Source organism: Toxorhynchites rutilus, chromosome 2, assembly GCF_029784135.1.
Source record: "Toxorhynchites rutilus septentrionalis strain SRP chromosome 2, ASM2978413v1, whole genome shotgun sequence".
NCBI classification, from domain to species: Eukaryota; Metazoa; Arthropoda; class Insecta; order Diptera; family Culicidae; genus Toxorhynchites; species Toxorhynchites rutilus.
Window position 1 is genome coordinate 73,724,630 of NC_073745.1, and position 26,301 is coordinate 73,750,930.

The 26,301-nt window shown below is 40.3% G+C and overlaps 1 long non-coding RNA gene across 1 annotated transcript; it reads left to right on the top strand.

Moving 5' to 3' along the window:
• The first annotated feature begins 3,413 nt into the window (after nt 1–3,413).
• Nucleotides 3,414–4,456, top strand: LOC129771597 (uncharacterized). Its single transcript, XR_008742417.1, has 3 exons — nt 3,414–3,485; nt 3,545–3,982; nt 4,039–4,456. It is a non-coding gene; the product is annotated as an uncharacterized LOC129771597 (long non-coding RNA).
• Nucleotides 4,457–26,301: the final 21,845 nt, after the last annotated feature.

Here is a 26,301-nt window from a genome sequence, read left to right on the forward strand (position 1 = left end):
ATTGCACAAATGCGTGAGCATATTACACTACATTATAAAATGAAGTTGGATTTTATAAGAATTCATGGAAAGTGTTTTCTAAGAGCAAAAAGGAGAACATGAACGTGAATCAGTAACCTTTTCTTGGTGGGGGCCGTGTTTGTGACTTTTGCATTTTACTGTTATATTGCTATGGCATACATATTATACACACACTCGCCTCTTGCTTGTTTAAATGCTGTACTAGTATTGAAGGGTAGCACTTTTTTTTATTTATTTTTAAGCTTATTTAACGTTTCAAATCAAGATGTCAATAGATCAAAAGATGTACTTGGTTCAATCCTCGTTTGGCATCGTTTGGGATTTTTTCGGTTTTATGTGTCAATCACGTGAAATTCCAAGCTGAAATTCAGTCTGAGGGAATGGGAGGTCAGCTCCATACATACAATCATTTCGACACTTTTGAAATCAGATGCTTTTAATCGTGCATGTGACCCTGTAACTCATTAAAAAGCATCTTTTGACGTGGGACTACGTCTAACCGGAGTATATGGGGGGTAAAATGAAAACATAAACACTGAACATGAGGGAAAAAAAATGCAAGATTTCTAATGCTTATAACTCGAACATTTTCTACTGGATCGGTGACATGTTTGCATCAATTGATAGGGAATTATTCTACACATCTATCACAACTAATAAAATGTTATTTTTCATTAGATAAATAATTGAATAACTTATCAACGTTCGTATAAGTTGCTTGTTATACAACTCTGTTCGGGAAAGCACTCAAATGGGCGGAACAAATGTATGAGGAAATGGGAATGCTTCCAATTTTCATCAATTTAAACCATATACAGACTATGGGATTGTAATGTATAGCATATCAAACAAATCTTAGGGAATTTCCGATTCGTTTGGTATGTAAATCGCCAAAATCCACTCGCGGCAAAAAAGACGTTAACTTTGCTTCATAAAAACGAAACCTGTTTTCTGATCTGGCAGCCTTAATGAAAGACGTAGTTCTACGTCAATAAAATTGTTATGGAGTGCCGTAATCGTCTGACGCAAAAATATCATCAATCCATCATTAAATGAATGAGCAACAAGCGTTTGAAATTGGACATTTTCTACGATGCGATCGATTTTCATTTTTAATTTGTACCCCCAATTCGTTCCCGAAAAACGCAATCCTACATCGAAAAGTATGGGGAGATATGGAATACAACTGAAATTTTTGAAAACATATGTATCGCTACCCGTTGCTTAAGAGGGGACCCCTGTCTAGAAGGTCGAAAAATTATAAATTTTCGTGATTTTTTTCGTATGTTAGGAATAAAGTGTAGTGTTTGGGTATCTTGTTTATTGTTTAAGGTATATTTGATGATGTTTTTCCCATTTTTTTGATAGCACGAATAATGATTATTACGCTGTTGACAGCTGGATGCGTAGATGTTGTCTAAAAGTCGGTAGCTTGCTGGTGGTATCGGTTCTGAAGCAACGGAGTATCGCAAAATGAATTTCAACGAATATTTTGAAACTTTAGGACAATAGCTAAAGCGTTACATAGGGGTTTTTGGAAATTCGAAAAAATGCCAAAATGGCGACCATTTTTGTTGGAAATGATTCGTTGTTTGGAAGCTCATAAAAAATCGAAAAAACGAGATATCAAAAAACGGCTATGTAACGCTTTAGATAATTTATTTTTAACTGCTGATAAAAAATTCAGCCGAATCGGTCGAGTTGATCCTGAGATATCGATACCACCATTTGAGAAGACATGGTTTCGAGGAAAACGTTTTAACCCTTTTGTCGCCCCGTCACCCAGATATGGGTGACACTTTCATCGTTCAAATTAAATAGGATTTTTAAAAGGAATTTGATAGAATAGGCACCTACAGTTGTGTTCAAAATGATAGCAGCACCTAATGCCTTTTCATATGTTTTATCATTTCTCGCATACATACCCTCGATGTTGTCAACTAACCATATGAATATACGAAGATAGTATTTCTCGTTTAAAACTCATATTGTTTTTAACCAGAATATTTAGTTCAGTGTATATCTTATTCGAAACTTCTGGCTGCGTCCTTTCCGCGCGGTTCAAAATAATAGCAGTGAAGTACGATTTCAATGAAAGCATGTTTTCGTTCGAAGATTCCGTCAAGTTTTGTCGTTTCGAGAATCGGTAAGTGTTTACATGCTTTTATAATTGTAAAATATGCAAAAGATAACATGTATTTTTTGTTTGTATTGCAGAAAATGGGTCGCGGTAAACATTGTTCTGAGGAGCGGCGCAATTTAATCAAAACTTGAATGAATCAAGGACAAACCTACAGACAAGTACAGGAACTAGTTGGTTGTTCTGCCAAAATAATAAGCAATGCTTTAAAATATAAAGAGAAGTCTGAAACTCGTGGCCGAAAACGTTGCACTTCTGAAAGAATTGATCGAAAGATGGTTAGACTGTCACGGACTCATCCAATTTCCCCTTATAATAAGATCAAAAATGATCTGAGCTTAACTGTGAGCGCTGTTACAGTTAGACGACGATTGATGGAAGTCAAATTGTATGTACATAGCCCTCGAAAGGTACTATTGTTGACAAAACGTAATGTTACGAGTCGCCTCAAGTTTGCTAAAATGCACATGGATTGGCCCGAAGCAAAATGACGTAATATTTTGTGGACGGATGAGTCCAAAATAGTTCTCTTTGGATCGAAAGGCCGTCGTCAGTAGTGAGACGTCCCACCAAAACACAGAGTATCAACCGTAGTACACGATTAAGACAGTAAAGCACGGTGGAGCAAAAATTATGGTATGGGATGTTTTTCCTACAACGGCGTTGGACCAATTTACCGCATACCAGGCATCATGGATCAATATTGGTACATCAATATACTTACCCACAGTCCAATCGACGAAAAAAACATCGACCTAACAACGACCGTAACGCTGTTACCTATTCACGATGACGACGATTAGGTATCGACATCTGGATACGGCATTAGTTTGTATGAGGCAAACTATTCTCTATCATATTAGTCGGCCCGAATCAGTTTATATTTGCTAAAATTTGTATGAAATTTTTTTTCTTGGCATAATTTTTTCTACTTAAAGTACGTTGTCATGACCCTAATTTGAATTATTTTCTATAGACGTTCAGATATTCTCAAAAAAAACTTGTCATTATAATATAAAATTATCTCAAAACATATTTTTTATGACGTTTTTTCACCACTTGCAGGCAATGATGATTTTCACTTACATAGAGTACTAATTTGATTAAGGAAAAATCATGTTCATTCATAATTTTCATTTTAAAAGTGTATTCATTCCTTCTGCAAATTCATACTGTCATGCCTATTTTCCAATATCGTCAACGCGGATAGTTCGTTAGTCGAAAATACTGAATAATAAAACAAACCAAATGGCATCACTGGTGGTTCTTTTCTCCACTCCGCTAAACTGTCATCTCAAACAAAAACAAATGGATCATACAACTGGTGAGTATGAAATATATTTCGGCTTTTTAATTATTAATTATTTTATCTTGTCTTATCAGCTATGAATACATTCGACTCGTTTGCTTCCATCAATCGGTAAGTGAGAAAGATGATTTCTCCCATCACCACAGTGCGGATTTCCACTTCTATCACAGCAGCCAACAACATCCGTTTTCCTGCAGCAGTAACCTCCAACCCCTGTTGGCAATGCCGGGGGACAGCATCAACAGCAGCAGAAGCAGAATTTGATCATGGTATGGTATTGCGAAGAACTTTCCCCATTAGAGGTTCCGTGCTTCGCGCACATTCAAAAATCCTCTTCAGACACGAAAACTCAACGACAAGGAGGTATTTATCAACTTGCTCAGCTGAATTACCACCCCGGAGGAACCCGAATGCACTGATTCCGTAGTATAGTAGAATGAAAATAGGCGAGGTAAGCGAACGTAATCGCATGAAATTTTAATGTTCGCATTTTTATCCGGATCATACAACTGGTTAGTAGGGAGTTCATTTCTGCTTTTCACTTACTAATCATTCTATTTTGTTTCAGCTATGAATACATCCGACTCAATCAATCGGCGAGTGAGAAAGATGATTTCCCTCATCAACACATTGCTTATTTCCTCTTCTGTCACACCAGCCAACAGCATCAGCTTTCCCGCAGCAGTATCCTTTAAGTCCAGGGTGCTATTCCGGGGAACAGCATCAACAGCAACAGCAGCAGGACCTGGCCATCGATAGTATTTCGAGCAATTTTCCCCATCGGAGATCCCGTGCTTCACGCACATTGAAGAATCCTCCTCAGCCACATATCTGTGTCATCAAGGGCAAGGAGGTATTCATCAATGTACTCAGTCGGATTTGAATCGTCAATCCAGACAACCCGGATGCACCGATTCCATTATATACCTTATTTTTATTATACATGGTTTTTTATTATTTTTTTTCAATAAAATGATTAAAATCGATCAATGTATTTCCTTTTCATTTTCAATAACAAACCAATACAAACAAGCAGCAAGCAGTGCTGGAAGCAGCGCTGCAAGCAGGTCGACGCATTGCACATGTTGGCGAAAAAGTGGCGTCAAGTTGTTCGATGAATGCATATGAAAGGTCGATAACTCGATTGCAAGGTGGCAGCATTTGAGGTCGATTGTTGACATTTCATCGACCCGATCTTGGCAGGCAAAACGGAATGTGGGTAGTGAGATTATGTTGCCTTATGTTGAGGAGGAGATGTCACTAAAATGGGTCATGCAACACGACAACGATCCGAAACACACGAGCAAACGCGTTAATACATGATTTAAGGAGAGGAAAATTGAGCTCATGGAGCGGCCAGCGCAGTCTCCGGACCTGAACCCGATTGTGGGGAGATATCAAATGCGCTGTTTCTGAAGCTAAGCCGAAAAATGTGGATCAATTGTGGTCTGTGGTTCGTGATTCTTGGCATTGTTGGAAAAAATCGTCATCGCTAAGCTCAAATGCATAGATTTTCGGACTAAGTTGCATCGAAAACCTATATACTCCAAACGAAAACCAAGATGACAGATCCAGACAACCAGTGAATATGAACAAATGAACTTTTGTTCTTCAATTTGTTTTGAAGATTATTTTTTCACTCATTGTCATTTTCATATTGATAATTCGAGACGTTAGAATTGATTCTCATTTTAGCTAAATGAATATCAGCTGTTGTTTACTTTTAACCTGAGGCTGCTGTGTGCAGATGGTTTTTATTTAGTTTAAACTTTTATTGTATTGCTGCTTGCAATACAATAAATACAGCGTTTAGGGATCGTTCGCGGTTTTTTGCTTGTTTCTATCCAAATGTTTTATGAGCCCGTGCTGCTTTGCAGCCCGGATGACGTGTTTGTATAATTCACTGCCAGAACGAATATCATTTCGAATGTGATGAATATCAATTTGTTGCTTCTGATATTTGAAGTATAAACAACAGCGAAGTTATGAATCCCACTCAATGCCGCATTCATTCATTATAGCAAAATTGTTCATGCATTAGCGATATGAGCAAAATGAACTCGTTTGTTATTGTCATCAATATAATGACGGAAGTGTGTTTCAAGCTGAAAAAAAGTCATTTACACTGAAATAAATTTTTTTTTTAAGTTTTAAAAATTTTGTTTATTTCAGTCTTTTTTTACATATATCGCATTCATTGTGAACGAAAGTTATTCATTTAAACTTAACAAAAATTCCAACGCATTTACATCAACATTGCTGTTAATACTATTTACAAATTCAATGTAAGTTATTACTGTTTTCAAGAACTTTTTTCGTGTAGTATGTTCGGTATTAGGTAGTATTGGTCGCCTTGCATCCTCAAAAGATGGGTTTTGCCACCCGCCGAGTATCGTTTTTAATTTGTTTTGTACAAAAGACCACGCCGCTATTACACGTGGGCATTCGCTGTATTTGTGAGCAATCGTTTCTACCGCTGCATTACAGTACAGACAGTTGGATCCGTCTGTGCGTTGCATGATGTTCATCAGCCTTCTGTGTTCCACTTTTTCGTTAACTAATAGGTACAACAGGCTTCGTTGATTTGAGGATAGTCCTGTCGAAGAGATATTTTTCCATACTCTCCGCCAATTTGTTGACGGGTGATTCCGTTCCACTCTGGGTAATTCCGTTTTTTGGATGTAAAATCGATAAATCAAACCACTGTTTGGGTTTTGAATAACGGGGGGTGGGAAGAGGGGAATTTGTCTTAAACAGGAGAGGTCTGTAGGGTGAGTATTTGGTTGAATAAGGATTGAATTGTGATTGGCGATCTAACGTACAAATCTACACCTAGGCAGCGCTGCGGTGAAAGTGATGATGGTTTTAAATTTTGCCATGTGAGCTTATGGAAGGTTTGTAGTTCTTTGCATAAATTACAATGTTATAGTCATAAAAGATTATTTGATTGCGATGAGTTTGTAAGAAATTTAATTCTGCGCAATTTTATATATAACATGTTATTTATTTACCTCTTTCAGTAGTGAAAACTATAAAAATGTTGACAATGGTTGAATTAGAGAAGGAAATTCGAGAGCATAATCAAACACAAGTAGAAAAATGCACGATTCCTGCATGTGAGAACTACCTTGGAAAGCCCGGAAGTAAAATATACGTGATTTGTTTTTGAGTTTTAGGTTACATTAGCATCATTTTCTTAGTTCAAAAACAAAATCCAGATGTCTCACCGATCGTTTACGTTTTGCGTTAGATCGCCAATAGGGCATATGGTGGATTTCCCGTAGGTGCCGGTTGATAAGTAGCGCTCTACATTTCAATGCTGGCAACTGTAAATTCAGTCCACCGTTTTCCTTGCTACGCGCTAGTTGCTGCATCGAAACACGGGCTGCTATTCCTTTCCATAAGAATGACCCCATGGCGGACGTTATTTTCGCTATGTGGACACTGTTTGCAGCGATGTTTGAAGCCAGATACCACATTTTTGAAGCAATAAACGTATTCAGCAACGTCACCTTTTGTATGAGTGTGAGAGTGCGGAGTGAGTGCAACCAGATGTGTTGTGTTATTCTCGCGACCACTACGTCCCAATTTAGGTTCACCATCGCCCGCATTGAGTTGGTGAACATTATTCCCAAAATTTTAATCGTTGCTCCAGTCTGAAGCCAAGGCACATCTAGACAATTCATATCTATTACCCCAATACAGCTCTGCTATTTCGTCCGAATTCAGAACAAAATCGATCAAACCAACGTTCAATTTGAACTGAGTGGAACCATAACGAATATTGTAATTTTCCGGGATTCTCAAACAATACAGACGAATAATAGAGAGCTCCGTGAAAGTAATCACAGGAGAGGTGAGCAGATTTGCTTCCGGATCTAGTGGACGTGTCAAGGAGAGAAAATGACTGACGCAGAACTAAGAACCAGCTCTTTGCGTATCCAGTTCGACCATGGACTACCAGAACCGACAGACAGTGAAATCTTCAAATTTATGAAAAATAAGATGGGCCTCAACAGTGAACTACTGCTGTCAATGTATAAAGAGAAAAATGAAACCTCTGTCATTATAAAGTTCAAGAGGGAAGAAGATATGCGGAACACGCTTCGTGATATGTCCGGAACACTGAGGTTTGATTATGATAAACATGATAGTACTGAGGTCAAGTTGTTGTCGGCAAACGCGTTTGTCAGATATGTAAGGCTTTTTAATCTGCCACCAGAAATTGAAGACCGGGAGATTTCCGCTGTGATGACTAGATTCGGAAAAATCGTTCGGATGGTTCGTGAGAAATATGGAGAAGATACTGGCTTCCCGATTTGGACTTCAGTCCGTGGAGTTTTTTTTGGAACTGAAGGAGGGTGTTGAAGTACCAGCCTCACTGTACATACGAAATCTACGAGTGAGAGTATCATATGAAGGCCTTATTAATAAGTGTTTTCTCTGCGGCAGTAAGGACCATCTGAAAATCAACTGTCCAGAGAAAAAATCAGTAAACAACAGATTGCAAGACCAACAAGCATCGTCGTATAGTGGTATCCTGAAACGTGGAGAAAATTGGATCAGACAGCAAAATACAACAACGATTAACGGACAAATGGTTAATCTTGGTCAAGGTCTTCCAAAGCGTACAATTGCCGTCCAACAACAAACAAAAAATGACATCGAAGAAGAAAATATGCAGGAAGGGGATAACTTTAACCACGAGGAATCACAAATAGCTTCAATTAACAGTGCTGCCGTGGAACAATCGGTGAGGGAGGATTTCAATGCCATGTGCATTGACAACACGATTGCAACTGCTACAGAGGATGAGTTTATAAAGGTCATGGGTAAACGAGGTAGGAATAAAATATCATCTGATAATAACAAAGAAGCCGCTTCGGATTCTGATGAGTCACCTACGGGAAAAGTTCTTCGTGATCAAACATTTTTACAATCGACAATGGGTGGTACTTTGAGCGAATCGCTAGATCGCCTCACACGCAGTAAAGCTAGGCAGAAGAAGGGGAGTGTTCAGAATGAACGCTCGATAGAATTGAATATGACTTCTAACGAGGAGCATGAGATTTAATTAATAGAAGATATCTGAGTAATTGACCTTTGAAAATTGCGTTTATTGATTTTTAACTTTCATGTATGAATTATAGAAGTTAAAAATAGTTAGTTTCCCAACTATGAATTGTGTTATAAGAGTTGCGAGTATAAATTTGAATAGCAGTACTAGCACTGTCAATAAGAATCTTCTTCGTGATTTCGTTTGGAATTATGATATAGACGTGTTGTATTTACAAGAAGTTTGCTACGAAAATTTTTCTTTTGTTCCATCACATGTAGCATTCACCAATATGAATGAACATGAGTCTGGGACCACGATACTAATACGGAATTCTTTCAATATCTCTCAGCCACTTTTTAGTTTGAATGGGAGAATATCACCTATTGCTATAGAAAATATAAATTTTGTTAATATTTACGCCTACTCTGGATCTAATCGTAGAAAGGAAAGAGATGAACTGTTTTTGAATGACCTTACACCACATCTCGCAAAAAGTAATGTGGAAACGAATATTGTGGGAGGAGATTTCAATTGCATTATTAATAATTTTGATTGTATGGGGGAAAACAAAAATTATAGTAGTGGACTTCGTCAAATTGTAGATTCCTTTAGATGGAAAGATGTTGCACTTGAGCTCAAACAGAATCAATATACCTTTCACAGACTGAATTCGGCTTCTAGGCTTGACCGCTTTTATGTACCGCGAGACTTCATGAGAAATATTCTTGAGTTTAAAACAAGGCCCGTTGCCTTTTCAGATCATTGTGGAATTATCATGAAGATTAATGTTGATAAATGTTTGGTTATAAAAAAGTTGCTGGAAAAGTTGGTATCTCACTGTGGTATCAAATTATGATTCATTAATCGTTAATTTGAAAATAACAATGCAGAGACACAAGATTCGAAATATAAATCTATTTGAAAGATGTATGGTATTGAATACGTACATTTTATCGAAACTTTGGTACTTGGGCCAGGTTTTTCCACCATTAAATCGTCATATCGCAGAAATACGAAAGGCGTGTGGAAATTTCATTTGGAACCGATTCATTTTCAGAGTAGAACGAAATCAATTATACCTTGATCATTTGAAAGGAGGGATGAAATTAATTGATCCTGAAGCAAAAATAAAAGCACTGTTTATTAAAAATTTACTATACAATACAGATAAAGAGGGAAATTTGCAACAAGAAAATTACTTATTAGATTTTCGGATTCCACAACGATTGACGAGAAATGCCAGGGAATGGATTTCTACAGCTAAAGATATCCTAACGATGTATCCAAACTACTCAACAAAACTATTATATACGCATTTTGTTAATTTGAATAATTGTGTTCCAAAAATTGAAGACGAAATTGATTCTGATTGGCCAACAGTGTGGGAGAACATAAATCAAATTTTTTTAACTTTAAATGATCGTTCAAATTTGTTCTGCTTTGTCAACAATCTGGTTCCAACTGGTGAAAAACTCCTAGCTTACAATATTCGAAGAAATCCTCAGTTATGTGCTAAATGCGGAGGCGTCGATAGTCTAAACCACAGACTAAAATTATGTCGCAGTTCAAAAGAAGTGTGGGACTGGTGTTGTCAGGTCATTCGAACACGAATCGGTGTAATATGTAACAATTTGGAAGATATTCTCTCACGAAGGATATGTGCAAAATCCCAACAGCAGAAGTCAGCGTTATGGTTAACAGTGCGAGTAATTTCGTTTAATTTAAAGTATCCTGGTGCCAGTTTATTCATGTTTAAAAAACAGTTGAGAGAGATAAGATGGAACAACAGTAAAATTTTAGCAAAAGAATTTGGAAGTTACCTAAACATATGCTAATGTTAAAAAGGAAACATAAAAAATGAACAGAAATGGTATTAATATTGTAGTAATTGTAGAAATTGTACTGAAATCAATGTTATAAATAATGTGTTCAAAACGTTTATCAGTAATCGAGACTTAGATCGTTCAGAAATTCGTTGCAGAAGTCCGACGAAGCATTGGTTTAGACCGAGCGATAGCATCGTTCGGTGGAGGAAGGAGTGCGACACCCGATCGAACACGTGGTCTAGATCGTATGAGATCAATTTTCCTCTCCTCTTTCTCGCGATAATCTCTGCTATTTTGTCTTTAATTGCGAGAGTAGCTTCGAATATCGAGTGCCCTGGATTGCAGCTTTTCTGCACTTCGCATGGTAGCCGATGGATTCGGAGCACGTGTTCTAATCGAGTCTTCATTACACGACCGAGGATTTTGTAATCTACATTCAGTAGTGTTATCGGTCGATACGCTCTTGCAGTGCCGATATCGTTTGTTTTTTTCACCAGTACTATGGTACCGTTTACGAACTCAGAGGGAAGCTCTGAAATCATAGCTTCGTTGATTACTAAGTTTAATTCTCTGTGTATCACATCGAATGTTTTTTGGTAAAATTCTTTCATCAATCCATCGGCTCCTGGGGATTTCTTTGCTGCCGATGTGCGTATGGTACGGAGAATCTCGGTGGTAGATATCTCTGCCATTAATGCAGTGTTTGTTTCGTCATTTTCAGGTATTATTCAATCGCATCTGAAAACATCTACATCTTGCTCTCCGCTCTCTGTTGCTGCATATAGTCCACTAAAGTAGTCTAACATGTTGTTTTCAATTTGTTGTGTGCTATGCAAAGTTTCTCCTCTCTCGGTTTGGAGTTTAGTAATCGTTGTTTTTCTCCGTCGTCTTTCCCCCAGCTGATAGATTGAGAGGTTTTCTCCAGCCACGATGGTTTCGTTGATTCTCGTAAAATTTTGCGAGAATTATCTGCGCTTTTATTTTGTTTATACTTGTTAGCATATTCGGATTCCGATAATACTCGTCATATGCAAGTCGAAGCTGGACGTTCAGGCGTTGATATTCCACATGAAAGTCGTTGTATGCTTCATGTGACTTCCAACGGAAAAATGAACTGATTTTTGGTTTCGCGCATTCTATCCACCATGACAACCAACTGGGATAATTCCTTCTGTGTCGCGTCCAGAACTGCCATCGAATCTGTAGATCGTCGATATTTTCTTTTGTAAGAAGATGTGGTCGGAGACACCAAAACCCACGACCATATGCATTTCCGAGTTGGGGGAAGCGAATTCGCACTATTAGCGCCTTGTGATCCGTAAAAGAACAAACATGAGTTGCGGCATTCCTCAGATGCTCACACAGTCCATTGTTTACGTACATGCGATCGAGCCTGGATGTCGCATTATGGGTGATATATGTCGGTGCGGAAGTTGTTGGGTAGAGTTTTACCCATACATCGTGCAGTGATAATTGCTGTATCGTCGTCTGTAGAGCGGGACTTATGTTGTTATGTGTTGCGTCGCACTGCCGGAGCACGCAGTTGAAATCTCCGGCTAGTATTACGTGCTCGGTGTTGTGTCGGAGATAGTAGGCTATCGTACCGTTAAAGAAACGCTATCTCTCGGCACGCAACGCTGATCACTATGGTGCGTAGACGTTGCATAAAGTTGTATTTTGTACTCTCACTGCTGTGAGTCGACCATCCAGGCTCTTCTCCACATGCGAGAACTGAATGTGCTCTTTTAGCGCTATTGATGTCCCCCTCCTCGCGTTATCCACATTAGACACTACGTTAAATCCGGGGAGTGTCAGGTGCTCGTTCTCAGCCTCTTGCAGGAAGACGATGTCGAGATCCATGGTGCGACAAAAGGTTCGGAGGGCATCAATCTTAGTGGGATTTGTGATCGTGTTAATATTCAACGTTGCGATATTATAGCTGACGAACTGATTCATTTCTGTATATGTTCGCCTCGCTCGTCATCGCTCTCATCTTGCCGTTTTTTCCCCGGCGGTCGTACTCGAAGCCTACGGCCGGTAAAAACAGCGTCAGTGTCAGTTTCGTTGCCATCGGATTTCCCACTAGCGGTTTTGCCAACCACTCCACCGCTTGCAGGGAGTCTCTGACCTTGTGTGTCGTTCAGTAACCCGCTGTCCGATGGCTGAGTCACACTTGGTGATGCGGGAAGTGCTGCTATATTGGAATAACTCAGTCTTCGGCTGTTCACTGATGTCGATGAAGTGTCTGTTTCGTTGCCATCGGGTTTTCCACTAGCAGTTTCGCAATCCACTCCGCCGTTAGCAGGGGGTCGCTGAACTCGTTTGTCGTTTATTGACCCGCTGCCCGATGGCTGAGTCGCACTTGTTGATGCGTGTAGTACTGATGGGTCTGTTTCTGTGGAAACCGAAGGGGGCATCAGCAGCTGTTGTTTGGATCTCGGTGGTGGCATTGTCGGCAACTTCAATGTTTTGGCTGTTCGTGTGGCTGGGGCAGGCTGTTTTGCAGCATCAGCATATGATTTTTGCACCAACAATTTTTTGTTCTGTGCACAAGTGACTCCGTTGTGGATAAAATCACGACAATGACGGCAGGTTTGTTGTTGTCCGAAGTACGATATTAGAGTACGCTCACCATCTATCGTTATCCACGACTCGATATTTCGCTTCACCACCATTTTCGCAACACGGGTGCCTGTGGAGATGCCCGGAAAGTACAAATCCGAGCCGCATATTTGCTCTTGGACGGAGATAACATCTCCGTATCTGCTGAGAAATTCAGCAATCTTCTTGTCGGTGACTTTTTCGGACAGATCGTAGAGCTTTACTTCAACCGCCCCGTCCTCCATCGATATTCTTAGACGGTACTTCTTCCCGTCTACCTCCACTTCGTGTTTGTTATCGTTGGCGTCGCATGTTTTTTTTCGCTATCGAGGCTAACGACCTTAACGAATGCGCATCCCAGTGTTCTACTACACTGAATACGCGTCACTTCTCCTTGTTTCAGACCTAGCACGGTGCCACAGAATTCGTGGATTTTTGGATACTCGGGTTTTTTTTTGGTAATTTCGCATAGTCTATGCGAAAAGTATTTTCGCGACGGTTCATCGCGTTTACGTAGCACACGGTTCACCGCTGCGACGTAGAATGAAAACCGCTGGTTTTGAAAACTTTTGAGATCGACCTTCCTGACGTGATATAAGAAAGCGTCCGCGCGACACGAAAGTTGGGCGCTAACTGCTAATAATAAAATCATATTCGTTACCCGTGAATATTTGTTGATATTCTAAGACACTGATTCTTGGGTTACGATACCTGTTTCTCGCTGCCAAGCACTTGTGGAATCTATGCCAAAACGATGTTCTGCTGTTATTAAGAAAAAAAAGGTTACACTACAAAGTACTGAAGTAGATGATCAGAATATAAAACCAATTCCGACAACTTGCTTCATTTTAATTCTGTTTTTTCTAGTGTTAACGAGAATACTGCTATTTTTTTGAACACTGCCTTTTTGGAATAACTGATAGTTTCGATAAATAATAAAATAAAATTTGAAACAAATAACATACTTTTGTTATGCTGGAACGCTCTTCAAAAATTCACTATGAACAAAACTGGAATCAAGAAGCTAATTACAAATTATTTACATATTAAAATTTTTAAATCACCACTGCTATTATTTTGAACACAACTGTAAGTATAACTATAGGATATGTAGAAGAATAATAAAATTATAACCATATCATTATAATGTTAACATTATACCTTTTATTAATTCATAGCGGGGATGGTTTGTACCGCAGCTTTTTGCGAAACCCATATAATATGACTTTGGCATGTGTTATTGTTGTCAATTCATCTTCAAATTGAACAAAATAATGCTAATTCATGTGAAAGTTGTGTACAAACTATGTTTGATTTTCATTTAATAATTTATCCGCAATTTGGGCTTCGCTGGAAACTCAGAGAAGTCACTTTGGGCGACGAACGTGTTAAAAAACAGGAAGTGGGTTATATCTGGTATAACCGCAAGGGTGACGTAGGACTATCGTTGATTTAGAGATCATTTGTTTGAAGTTGAATCTGAATTCATTCTGAATGAATGAATATTTGGGGGACTTCGAAAACGAGAGCGTTACGTTGGAGGCACAAGGTTTTATGCATCCAATATTGGATACGGAAATATCCTACTGATGGGGAAGAATAATCTTCAGAAGCTATCCTGATAATTGCGATTGACTGAAAAATCACAAAACCAAATGTATTTGGTCACAGTGTTACATGGATAGAAAACATTCAAATAAACTCTTTCACATGAATGTATTTTTAAATTCCCAGAGGAACTGGCAGATTATTTTTAGTAACGATTAGATATTTCCACATTTTCCTCGATACTGGAAGCCCACCAGTGGTTAATGCTAACTCGATAACCATCTGTTAATAGCACTAATTCCTAGAGGAACTGGCAGATTATTTTCCGGATCTTTCTCGATGCTGAACGGCATCCAAACGGGAAGAATTCCGTGCGTGTATGTGTATGTGTAGCGGCTGTTTCGATGGTCACCTTCTATTCTCCTGAAGGATCGGCTTCTCTGTGCTCCCTCACAGTTTCAAACAAACTGCTTGCGTTTCAGGGCAGATCTCGATCCTTCGACGTCCAGCACCCTCAGCAACAATGTTGTCTTGTTGATGTCCTCACGAAAAATGAATGCGTCTCACCACCAGAATATCGCTTAAGTATGCTTTTTGTGAGTGATTGAATCGAGAGAAGGCGTGGTTTACGATGGCAATTTGGAAGGCAAACTAGAGGGGAATGAACTCTCTGAGCTCGGAACTTTCGGCGACTGAGCAATAATCGATTGCGGGCGCATACAATATTGGATATGGAAATATCCTACTGATGGGGAAGAATAATCTTCAGAAGCTATCCTGTTAATTGCGATTGATTGAAAAATCACAAAACCAAATGTATTTGGTCACAGTGTTACATGGATAGAAAACATTAAAATAAACTTTTTCACATGAATGTAATTTTAAATTCCCATAGAAACTGGCAGATTATTTTCAGTAACGATTAGATATTTCCACATTTTCCTCGATACTGGAAGCCCACCAGTGGTTAATGCTAACTCGATAACCATCTGTTAATAGCACTTGATTGGAACATATTTGGTCACAGTGTTACATGGATAGAAAACATTCAAATAAACTCTTTCACATGAATGTATTTTTAAATTCCCAGAGGAACTGGCAGATTATTTTCCGGATCTTTCTCGATGCTGAATGGCATCCAAACGGAAAGATTTCCGCGCGTGTATGTGTGTGTGTAGCGGCTGCTTCGAGATCTTCCCGGGGAACCGTTTGTGGCATCACTCTCCTCCTGATGGATTCCCTTCTGGCCTAAGGTGCACAAACAGGTTCTTGGTGACACCGTTCATCCGTGCTTTCATGATAAACGAAGAGCTTCACCACAACAGCGACAACGTGCTCCAATCGCTGTTCAATTTGAACTGAGTGGATTTCCGAGCGGCGCTCGCTTATATACCGATTGGTGATTTCAATAGCCTGTTTTGAAAGCAATTTTAAGACTATTGAAACAAGTTTTTGGATCAGAAAGTAACAAGTATAGAACGCGTAGACATTTTAGCTTTCGAATGAAGTGTTTATCATACCATTTCGTTCAGTTGTTTAGGAGCTATTAACGCTCAAAATCTCGGTCTCCGTCGTAACGCTTTCGTTTTCGAAACTTTGATTTTACACCCCGGTATAGAAATGAAAGACGTAGTCCTACGTCAAAATCGCACAGCAATACTAATCCTTTGAGGTGACTTAATACCTTTGGCTGTAACTTCCCAACGAAGTCAAATATCGAAAAATCCTTTTAGGACAACATTCTTGAGGACATAAGATTCCCAAAAACGCAAAGAACAAAAAATCGATTTTTTCAACCTTCCAGACCGGGGTCCCCCCTTAAGTAGCGCAATAGACGTATAACCTTCGCAAAAATATGAGAAGGTACGAAAGCTTTATGTTCTTGCATTAGATGTTCTACAATGCATAATATCGGCATCGGAGTAAAGAATTCGCGCTCGCCTAGTACACAGTGTAAAATTTGCAACCCTGCATGCAAAGTCCATTCCAAGAACATGTATCATCCTCGGCGAACACGTAACCATAAAAATATCGAAAGTAAGAGCATCTGCGACAACAACAACAACTACTACTACAAACAGCACTAGATGCACAGAGTCAGAGCTTCTGAACGCATGGATTTATGGGAGCATACCGACGCGTATCCAGGGCATATCCCAGATATCGGATTTTCAGGCCAGCAGCCGAGGCAGCAGATTCAGGCTCCCATTCCGGGGTTGAATGGGCAGAACGCACACAGAACCCCAAACTCGTTCGCTCGCATCCCGTTGGGAAGTGATTTATTTGCGAGACATGATTTCATTACCATTATGCATACTCACAATCCTGTTCCACAATACCGAAGGTCGAAGCATTTAAATTAGTCGGCTACAAAAGTCGATCTGTGTATGTGGAGAAAATCGTATGGAAATTTTATCCGCCTGATGCAGCAGTATAGGGAGTGTTGCGATTGGGATCCGGCACTGGATTTCCGACAGAGTGAGTCAGTGGTGCTTTTGCAACTATTGGCTGCAAGAGAAATATGCTAGGCATTCGTGAACGTGCGATTATGCTTTTACAACACCGAGATTGTGTTTTACCGGCATCCCGGGCTGCTTCTGCTTCAGGAGCAATGGGAACTCTAGCCGATTTAGTGGTTCATTTGAACAGAGCACGTACGCAAGTTTCGTGTTTAAATCACTTCGATGTTCTAGACTTAATTTATCTTGGAAACATTCCTAGTTAGCAACAGTCAGCTTCGGTTCTGATACGCTGATACTGAAAATACCGGAACTTGACGAAAGAACAACTATGACATTGACCAACTTTCCACTGGATAGTTGTTGCTGATTTACATTCATGTGCTTGACCGGGAGATGGGCACATCCCATGCCAAGTTCTAAATGACGTCAGCCCCAGCACGAGGCCGCCAAAAATACAACATTATCGTACGTACGTAAATTTTGCGGAACTTTCATTCCTTTCATTATTTTCAATTTTTTCGCCGCTCAGCAGGATCCCATCCGACGGATGGAGCCAAGCGAAGTGACCTCATGTAATGAATTGTTTTCCGCTTAAACGTATTTTGGGCTGCAGCGAAAGCGACCGGATTAAATGTCAAAGTTCATGGCAGCGTAACGGGCTGGAGCGAAAAATTTAATTCGCCAAGTGTCATCATGAATCAATAGAGCATCTCCCCTAAGAAAGCGATATTCCGGCGTGGGAGGAATAGCAAATAGCCAGCCGGGCATTTGGGGATGGCGTTCCGATAGTAAACCCCGAATCGCCGTGGGCCGAACAATGCTCTATTTCTGCACACCCCATTATTATCCATTATTATCAATTATTATCGAGATTAGTGTCGGACGTCATTTTGCGTCTTTATCCGCTCATCGGCTACTAAAAGATCGCATCAGCCTTCATCCGTCAGCGGAGCGGAAAATAGATGGATTATCATCCGAACGCTTAACACTGATAGACCCTATTTAATCTATACGCGTCTGGCTCCATCAAAAATTATGCAAATTACATTACCTGGCGAGCAAGGATTTTCAATACTGTGATTGGGTGATGTTCTGTCTCGGTGACAAGTTCTGCTTCCAGACTGGAACAATCGGCCCAAATCCGGGCGGAATGGGTGCATGTGGGTGTATATGATTGAAGGGATAATTTCGATACAATTAAATGAACGCCGGGGACGCGCGGATGCGGATGCTGGAAACGGAAAACGGGTTAAGATGTTCCTCCGGAAGCTTTCCAAATCCCTCTGTTTCTCGAGCAGTTTCTGCTGCTGGGCGTTTAATTTATGGAGAGAGCGAGAGAAAGGAGGTTGTTTGCAGCGTAAAAAGAATGATAAAATAATGGCAACAACTCGATGGCGGTTAATTATGTTTTAACTGCTGGTGGAACAGCTTAATGGAGCGGATGAAAATAAAACGAAATCAGAGCGGAGCGAATAATAGATAGGGTAAAAAATTGCGGAAAGTTATTTATAGTGGGTTGCAGAATTAAAGTTTTTAATTGGACTCCCGGCTGCGGACATTCGAATCAATTATGCGCTGGTCGTGCTCGGTATGTTTTGGTGACTTCCAATAGGTTTGTAACTTGGGACACATTGTAAGACAGCGTCAAGCATAAATTTTCCAACAAAAACTAAAGGAAATTCGATATTCTTTAGTTTTCTTATACTGACCACCAAAATTGTACACAAAAAAAAAAGATTGTCTGCTCTGAGTTTGAACAAGACTGAAGGATTTCCTCAGCAAAGGCACTACAGGTCGGACTCGATTATCCGGAATTTCAGACTCGATTATCCGCAGTATTTTATTTTTGATTTTCGGAAATTTGGAATAATTTGTATAATAATTCCATATTGAATAGCTAATATGGGTATCAAAAGAAAGGGCTTGATTAGTGGAATGCAGTTATTTCTGAAAAATGCAAATCCAAGATGGCGGCCACTACAAAATGGCGGATTTCATATTTTCTCAGAACCCCATCAATATGGGTATCAAATGAAAGGGCTTGACTAGTAGAATACAGTTATTTACAGCAGATAATGAAAAATCCAATTTCAAGATGGCCGCAGTCCCCAAAAAACTAAAGGGTGTGTCGCATCAAATTGCATCACGGAAAAAACGCTGTAGAAATTTAATTTTTAGGAATTATATCTTCAGCTTTCGCTTATAATCAGATAAGAGTGTATAGATCACGTTGGCAATGCTTCACTGTCAATTTTTCGTAAATTTGGAAAAATGTCGTCGAACGAAAAAGAGCGTCGTGAATTAATCCTGCGCACTCATTTCGAGAATCCGGAGTTGTCACATCGGGACATCGGTAAGATGCTGGGAATCGTCGAATCCACGGTCAGCAGAGTACTAAAACGATACTTCGAGAACCTAACCATCGACCGGAAGGTGAAGAACGGCAAAAATGGATGCTCCGTCAGTGAAAAAGATCACAAGCGCGTAGTTAAGCAGTTTAGACGTGATCCGAGAGGTTCGGTCCGGGATGTCGCCAATAAGCTGAATTTATCAAGTTCATTCGTCCAGCGGACCAAGCAGTGGGAGGGCCTGCGTACATACAAGGTTCAGAAGGCTCCTAACCGCGACGAAAGGCAAAACATGGTGGGGAAGACGCGAGCCCGAAAGCTGTACACCGAAATGCTGACGAAGCCGCATTGCCTGGTAATGAACGACGAAACCTACGTCAAAGCGGACTTTCGTCAGCTGCCGGGCCTGTTGCTCTACTCCGCAGAGGACAAATTCAGCGTTCCGGAGGAGATTCGCAAGCAGAAGCTATCCAGGTTTGCCAAAAAGTACATGGTGTGGCAAGCGATCTGCTCTTGCGGAAAGCGGAGCGCCCCCTTCGTGATGACCGGCACGGTAAACGGGCAGGTTTACCTTAAGGAGTGCCTACAGAAGCGCTTACTACCACTATTTAAGCAGCACGAGGACCCGACCATCTTCTGGCCGGATCTCGCTTCGTGCCACTATTCAAAGGACGTGTTGGAGTGGTACGAAGGCAACGGGGTCACCTTCGTGCCAAAGGAAATGAACCCGCCCAACGCGCCGGAGCTTCGCCCAATAGAGAAATATTGGGCGATTATGAAGCAGGCCCTCCGGAAGAACCCAAAAGTTGTCAAAGCGGAGGCGGATTTCAAGAGAAAATGGATTTCTGTTCAAAAAAAAACTACAACCTGACGTTGTACAGAACCTTATGGACGGGGTAAAGATGAAGGTGCGAGCAGACGGGTTTGGGCTCGAAGTATGAATAAAAAGAAAATGCCAAAAGTTGTTTAATAGTTTTTATTTTACTGTCTAAAATTTTCAAAAGGATCGGTCTACTGGGCGAATTTCTACAGCGTTTTTCGCGTGATGCAATTTGATGTGACACACCCTTTAATTACTTTTTGAATGGTTTCATTCAGCTTGACCTGTTTCTATGTATGTTTGAATGTTTCTTGTGTTGTCCCACATTAATAGAAAATTGACCCCGTTCCTGTTGAATGATTGATCGGAAATTTGGAACATACATTTAATTCTACTGCCATTTTAAAACTGCGTATTCCATGATCCTGAAAAATTCAATTTGGTCGCCGCAAAAAAATGGCTGAATGGCTTGATTTGAAGAATACACTACACTATGAACAACATAAATTCGAAAAGGTCGCGGCCACAAAATGGTCGGCTATGTATTTTTTGCAATCCCCTCAATATTGGTATCAAATGAAATGCTTTGACTAATAGAATACAGGTCGAACTCGATTATATACAGACTCGATTATATGTGATTCGATTATATACAATTTTTTTTATCTCATTTATTTATTTATTAGGCTCATTAGCATTTTAGCTGTAACAGAGCCGGGTTTTAATCGTGTACATGTACATATGTTTATGTTTCTATAAATTGTAAATTACACAGTAGTTAGTAGTAGCCATTTAGGAGTTAAGTTTTCTGTTCCATTACATTATGGTAAATTACACAGTAGTAGCCATTTTAGGCGTAAGGGTATTCTTTCTGTTTCTGTTTCTGTCCATTGTTCAGCAGACCGGACAGCGGAGACAGTTGATATTGATCATTGTTGAGTTATTTATAGAACAGCAGCCCGATGTGTCTTGCAGAGCAGAGCAGTTGTATGGATGAATCGATCTTATTTCGACCGTGGATCGATTTCCATCGCTGATGATGGTTGCGTGGACGTTATTATTCTATAACAACACAAAGATGGTCAATTGAGGGCCCTGAGTTTGAACTCACGATCGATCGCTTGGTAAGCCTACGCGTAACCAAGTGGCTACGAAGACCCCTTATATAAAATTTTGGACTCGATTTTATTCAGATTTGAAAAACATATATTTTTTAAATTTCAAATATGGCTTATTTCATGAAGAAATGTAACTTCCGTCTTCCGTAGCGTACTTTTTAATGTAGAGTCAGTTTGAAGCAACAGAGTCCGAAACAAAAATTATAGGAGGTTGTGTCCAAGATACGACCGCATTGTTGACGTAGAACTACGCTTACAAGTCGCTTGTCGCTGTCGTAAGTCGCTTGTTTATACCTTGGATATTATTCTATAATGCTGTGAAATTTTAGAAACAACTGCTTAGTAGAATAATCTCTGAAATTATTTTTTCATTGTAGAATCAGTTGACGATAATTGATTGATGATTCATTCTTGCCCTCGCAAAACAATCGTATGTCGCAATTTATTTCATGTCAATGCATTGAAAATTTACTTTGAAGGCTATTCCGGCGGCCTTTTTCGAAATTGACATAGACTCGGCTACAGTCGATTATATACAAGTTGCACCAGCACCACTATTCCATATCTCATAACTACATCAATATATCTTTGGCACCGCATGTAAACAACAACAATGACAACACTTGCAAGTATCAAATATCATGCTACATGTTATTTAGTATTGCCTCAAAGGAATCGCACCTCTAGATATCGTTCGTACAAACTAAGCGTAAACCAAGCGCCAAACAAGCTTTCACCATAGCATGCATACAGAGCCATACATTGGTGGTTTGAAACTACTAGCAATATAAACATTTTTCATCATTTTGCGCTATTCTCAAAAGAAACGCTTCTGTTAATATTACTGGCCTCGAAAAGAGTTGCATTACTTTCTCATGCTCGAGAGAAGCGCAGCTGTCACCCTTAGTGGAGGAAGTTTTGCTACTGGCAAGCAAAACCTAATCACATACAAAATTCCAGAACATTTACTTTCTTGATGACTAAACAAGAGAAATAAACTCTTTTTGTTAATAACAACCTCGAAAACAGTAGCAATGCTTCATTATGATCAATATTAGCGCAAATGCAATCCTAGTTGAAGGCAGTTTTGCGACTGGCACGCAAACCCAAAAAAACTTATAACATTCCAGTAAGACATTCAAGATGCTTGGTATTCCCAAATAATTTTTTGGTGCACAACCTTAACGTCTGCTTCGCCATAACGTCAGTTTAATGCATTGATGCATTCTCAAAGGCACCAACGAAGCCTTTATGAAGACGGAAAATAAACAATGTTAACTGCTTGGAAAAAGACTGAATTATGCCACACAGCTTGTACTCTGCTGTAACACCCATCGATGTGAATTCACTGATGTGTTTGTCAAGAGCGACCGCCTTCACCACCAGCGGGGGGAGCTTGATTTTGGTTGCTGCCTGGGCGTTTACATTTTCGACCGACGCGCCGAAATCGCCTACTTCGCTGTTGTTCGGTGCGGTGTCACATTCGCGAAGGCTCGGTTCAGTGCGAGCGTCCAATTTATGACGCGGAAAGAAGAACACACGATACGAATAACGCGAAAAACTAACAGAAAAATCAAACGACGATTTCCAAGTTGGATTACCACTGGTGGGGTCCAATCTTAGATCGAAGCGCAGCGAAAGCAAAGTGAACTGGATTACTCAACAGTCCGATGCCGAATGAAAATTTGCCTAAGTAAATAGTAAAAATGATGTTTTATTTACACTGGTTTATTGTTACATATTATTTACAGTTTAAGTGTTAAGCCTGAAGGGCCCGTCAGCTTTAATATATAAATTATTTTCCTATGACCAACATAGATTTTTCATTTGGAAGGTATTCTAACCATATATACATCTCTTCTCAATAGGAGATATAGAGCTAATTTAATGAAAAGAAAATTTGATATCCTACCTAACTAATCCTAACTTAAACTAAACTATACTGAACTAAGTTGCCAGATCATTGATGATGCGATGATCAGATCTTTGGCAAGATTCTCTGAACCTAGCCAGAATTATTATTTTTCTCTCAACCAACATTTGAAGACCAGCCAGACGATGGATCTCAGTGTTTCTAGTTCTTGGAGGACTGTCAAGTATCATCCTAAGTAGTTTATTCTGGACAATTTGCAATTTAGTATGATGTATTTTTGCGCATGACTCCCAAACCGACAAAGCGTATTCTATCAACGGAAGTATTATTTGCTTGTGTATAGTAAGCTTTTTTTTGATGGACAATGACGATCTCCTATTGATCAGTGGATATAAGACTTTCTTGAGGATATTACATTTATTAATTATTTTGTCCACATGGGGACGGAATAGTAAATTGGCATCGATTGTGAGACCCAGGTAAACCACTTCCCTCGACCATTCAATGGGAGTGTTATTGAGGCTGACATACACATCATTAGGCGGAACAAGCTTATGTGATCTAGAGTGTGGGAACAGAATGGCCTGTTTCTTAGCCGCATTGATACAAATTTTCCAGCTACTGAAATAGCCGGACAAAACATCGAGGCCCTCCTGCAGTCTTCTCGTTAGAACACGGATCACTCGACCCTTATAGATGATGGCAGTGTCATCGGCGAATAAAGACAGAATACCACCACCTGGAAGGGGAGGAACATCTGATGTGAAGATGTTAAACAGGATAGGTCCTAGAACGCTACCCTGAGGAACCCCCGCATCTACTCTGAACGTATCAGAATAAGAAGTCCCCAGAAAGACCCTGAAAGATCTGCCCGCTAAATAGCTACTGACGATCTTCACAAGGAAGATCGGAAAGTTGTATCTATGAAGCTTGGACACAAGGCCATCATGCCAGACATTGTCGAACGCCTTCTCGACGTCCAACAATGCCATCGCGGATGTTTTTGAAATGCTCTTGTTCCGCCTAATGATGTTAGTTACCCGTGCAAGCTGATGTACAGATGAGTGACCTTTTCTGAATCCAAATTGTTCCTGAAGGATGACATCATTTTGGTTTGAGAACTCCAGTAAACGACTGACAATCATCTTTTCGAATATTTTCGAGATGGAGGATAACAGACTGATTGGGCGATAGCTTTTGGCATTGGTGGGATCTTTGCCATGCTTGAGAATTGGAATAACTTTAGCTGACTTCCATTGAGAAGGGAAGTAGCCAAGCTCCAAGCACTTATTGAAGACTGTTGTCAGGTGATTAAAGAAGTAAACACTCAAGTTTTTCAACTCCAGATTGACCACTCCATCGATTCCAGCAGTCTTCATGTTTTTGGTGGATTTTATGGCCGCTATCACCTCATCAGCTGATATTTTTGAATCCTCTGATAAAACTATTGGTTGTTCTGCAATCCTAGCTATGTCCTCTACTACTACAGGCTCGTGTGGACTGATCATGGTGCGACCAAGATTGTGAGAGTTCACGGAGTGCTGACCTATGGCCTTAGGCTTTTTCAACTGGAGTAATGAGTAGGAAAGAATTCGAATTCTGATTAGGAGAGGAAAGTGGAGGGATGGGTCTCGGCTTATTTTTTAAAATTTTTGCTAGTTTCCAGAAAGGCTTTGCATAGTCTGGAAGCGAGCGGAGATGATTTGAAAATCTTCTATTTCTGAGATCCATCATTCTGGCATGGATAATCTTTTTGAGACGATTACAACTTGTCTTCAAATGAGGGTGGCCCGTACGCTGGTACTGTCTTCTAATTGTATTACGGAGCCTGATAAGCTCTTTGGTTGTACTGTCTAGATTCAGAGAATTACTCACCAGTTGAGGTGTTGGTACATATTGGTCACGAGACCGGGTTATCGCATCATCAATCCGTTGCAGACACTGATCGATGTCATCTATTGTCTCCGGCATGGCAGCATAATTAACGAAGGAGTCGACACACTGTTGAAACCTTGCCCAGTCGACACGGTGGTAGTTGCGTCGGTAAAACTGGGTTCTATTAACAGAAGAACCCACTTCGACCACCACAGGATAGTGGTCAGAACTGAGCTCCTGATAAACGACAGGATCAGAGATGTTCATCATGTTGGTAATGAAAATATCGATGATAGCGTGAACACCAGACCTAGTATTTAACCTGGTGGGTGTATCTGGGCTCAGGATCGTATAGAGACCTTCCTCAAGTCCTTGCTGGATAATGGAACCGTTGACGTTACGCCGGAAGTTGCCCCAGGCCTGGTGCTTTGCGTTGAGATCGCCAGCAACGATGTACTGACCTCGTCGCCTAGTCAGTTTGATGATGTCTTGATGGAAAGCTTCAGCCGACCCGTCGCTAAGAGTGGAATGTTTGGAGCAGTAGGCTGCTATGATGGTGATTGGGCCGGCGGTAGAATCCACTTCGACACCGATGGCCTCGATCATCTTGAGCTGAAAGCTTGGTAGCAGGCGACATCCAATATTGCCTCGCAGGGCGATAGCCACTCCACCACCTCCAGAATGGATCCGATCAAGTCGTACGAGGCGAAAATCGGGGATGTAAATATTCAGGTCTGGCTTGAGATGCGTCTCCGTGATGATGGCAATGTCAATTTTCTTCTCATTAAGGAAATCAGTAAGTTCAATATTTTTGTTCCTTACAGAACAAGCATTCCAATTTAGGATCTTGAGAGTGTCTTCAGGGTCCATATTTGTTCATGAAATTTAGCAGCACTCTAGTTGCAGCATCAATTTGATCTTCCTTGGAACGGCAAATGCGCAGCTCTCTGTACATATCCCGGACGAGCACCATCATTTGGTCAGGTGTAAATAGGGAGTCATCATTCGACGGAAGGACTGAGGTGGCGTTGGTACTTGGGGAACCCCAGGATGAAGTTGGATTTAACTGCACTGGCTGGACAGCAGCTGCGAGTCGTGATTGAACGGATGTGGATCGTTGAGGAATATCCTGTCCATGATTCAGAGGGAGTGGCATCAGATTTGGTACATTGTGTCGGAGAGGAGGATAATTCTCGATTGTCATCGAGGGAGGCTGTCGTCTCGCACGCCTGTGATGGTTTTTTGTGGACGCTTGTTTGCGAATATTGATGAATTCTTCTCTCTTAGGGCAGGCACGGTTG